Source organism: Montipora foliosa, chromosome 9 (assembly GCF_036669935.1).
Source record: "Montipora foliosa isolate CH-2021 chromosome 9, ASM3666993v2, whole genome shotgun sequence".
Taxonomy (NCBI): Eukaryota; Metazoa; Cnidaria; class Anthozoa; order Scleractinia; family Acroporidae; genus Montipora; species Montipora foliosa.
In genome coordinates, this window is record NC_090877.1 from 6621653 (window position 1) to 6624152 (window position 2500).

A 2500-nucleotide genomic window follows, 5' to 3' on the forward strand; every position below is an offset into this window, starting at 1 on the left:
TGACTGCTCGATCATTAACTTCCTGCTGTACACTCCTTTTTACATTCGAATAATTTCCTCCAAGAAGAACGAATTATGAAGTTTCATTGGATTCAGAAAAATTTCAACCGTACGCCGCGGCTAAAAGTTAACTTTGATTCAGTCACGGCAATCGACTTTAATTGGTTTTGTGGCCTCCGTAATGACTACTGTACTCGTAAATCAGCCAACCAATAATTGTTGCTTAATTTCATGGAATTACTTACTTTATAGTATTGTATGGAGCTCGATCAGTTACACAAAATAACCTCTATTTTGGAAAGAACTTATTTAATGGGATTGTTAGAGTCAGGAATCTGAATTTTAGTGTTTCTTTAACTTAAGTTGAAACTCATGAGAAAGTAGATATTTTGAATTGGCGACTTTACAGTTTCAATAGAATCAATCGCGAATATGTCACGTGGGTCACTGCAAAATATCTTTACATGTTTAGATGTTAACTGGGCAAGTTGTAAATGTTTGAAGGAATGTTTGGGTTCGTGAATGTCAAAGTCAAATTTTCCGGAAATATTGCGATGCAAGATTTTTCTTTCGGTTTCTTGTGAATGCATGAATCTTTGCCTGTTAAATGCCAATTAAATTTTATTTTCACGGATCGATGGATGCAATATTACGTTTGTTAGTCCAATACCTTAACAGACGCCGTTGACTGAATTCTGATATTGCCCATGAATCTTTCGAAAAGATTGATTTCCTGAGTGGGAAATTTTTCGGGTCACAAATTTTGTTTTATGCAGTTCGATATGATGCAAAACAATGTTGAATGGGTTGAAATCAATCATAAGGATTAATGTGTACCCTCTAGCGGCTCTCTACGTAACCTTGGAGACTGTAATTTGTTGTGGGAACGCGAGAATGGGTTTCACAGATCGCAAGATTTAGCCCCTAGAACGATAGAAACAGTTCACTTATTGACTTACAGCATACCATATTTCTAAGACCGAGACTAGGTGGTTTTTAACCAATCTCTGAAGACAAAGATCACAATCGTAGACTGTTTAAATGCTGGTGAACGAACAAAAAAAGTTAATGACACATCTATTGTTTTCGTCAACCAACAATACGGTAATGACGTAAGGAAAAACCACCAATAGGGGATAAGGTCTCAGGGGATAAAACGTGCTTCATGGCTTAGTGCACTCAAACCGTCGGTAATGAATATCGCTCAAGCACGCACACACATTCTCCCGCTTAACATAATTTATTAATCAAAAGCGATTTACTTGCCAATCAAAACAAAGATGGAGGCCATCGAAACGGGTTACTGTAAATATACATAGAAATGATATTAATTCGTAAATTATAATGATGGTAATTACATCAGGTTGTAGGTAACCATGGCCAGTTAGGCAAGTCGCCTGCCTCGCTTCAGTTGTGTTTTGTATTGAAGAATATTTACGACTTCGTTTCATTAATTATATATGCTGACGCAACCAGCCTATCACTTAATACAAAGCTTAAATATTGTTTCACTTTTCGTATTAGGGATTACATTAAACAATACAGTTTCAAGTTCGCACTGAACGACACCAAGTAAATCCACTCGTATCATCGTACACGACTGAATTGAAAAATGACTATAGTTCTCACAATCATGAGACAGCCGGTCAAAGTCAAGTTTAGTTCAGTATGTTCAATTAAACCAAATGAAATGCCTCAAGCTTTATCTCCTTTCATCTTCAAGTTATGATTCTCCGCTACACTGATGATTATGAAACCACTATTGAGTCTTATTAAAAATATCAGTGTTTTTGTAAATTTAAACATTGATGCGTCGTAACCAATATTGGTTCAAAATGAAAGCATATTCTGCGGTTATCAGGAGTACATACTTGCATGCTCAAATGCTGGGAATTGAATGCTTTGTTAAACATTTCCCACGTCGACTGCTCTCGTTGTCTCGTTGTGTCTTAAGCTTTAAGGAAGGCCGGGTTCTCCAAAGCATTTTCAGCGCAGGTTGTATAGGTATGTCTTAATTCTTGCACTTTTTCTATTCAAGCGAATATGTTTTTTCGTTGCCAATATTTAATCCCAGGTAATTGGCGAAAAGTTCTTTCTGTCCTAAGAGAAGGAATGCGTCAAACACTTGCTTGTTAGTGTTCAAATGATATAACTCAAGTATTTTTTATGTTTCGAGACCAGTTTATCTGTGGGAGTCCAGTTATCCTGTTGCTTCAGTCCGTTATCCAGACTAAATGGATTAAATGGGTTTAGTTTCTAAAGCAATTGTGGTGCATCGTCGGTGGGGAAATGAAACACAGAGATAGGTTCATCAACTGAGTTGATATGTTAAATTGACCACTGTAAAGAAGTACGAAGCTGGTCTCGCAGTCCTCAGGCGAATTTGTCCTACCGTACCACGTGAAACCAGGACGAGTATGTGTAATGCGCTTATAATGCCGTATTTTAGTTATTGTAGTCCCGTATGGGCCGTATTGGTAAGGGATTATCAGAAAGCTGC

General features: G+C 37.3%; 1 protein-coding gene across 2 annotated transcripts in view; it reads left to right on the forward strand.

Moving 5' to 3' along the window:
• The window catches only part of LOC137969826 (QRFP-like peptide receptor), a 5823-nt gene that overhangs the window by 361 nt on the left and 2962 nt on the right, over positions 1 to 2500 (forward strand). The window contains exon 1 of one of the 2 annotated variants that reach the window (XM_068816197.1): positions 1852 to 2004. The exons of the other annotated variant lie outside the window; for it this stretch is intronic. The gene's annotated coding sequence lies outside the window, so the exon portion shown is untranslated. Of the gene's footprint in view, positions 1 to 1851; positions 2005 to 2500 lie in introns of those variants that run through there. 2 annotated transcript variants of the gene reach the window in all.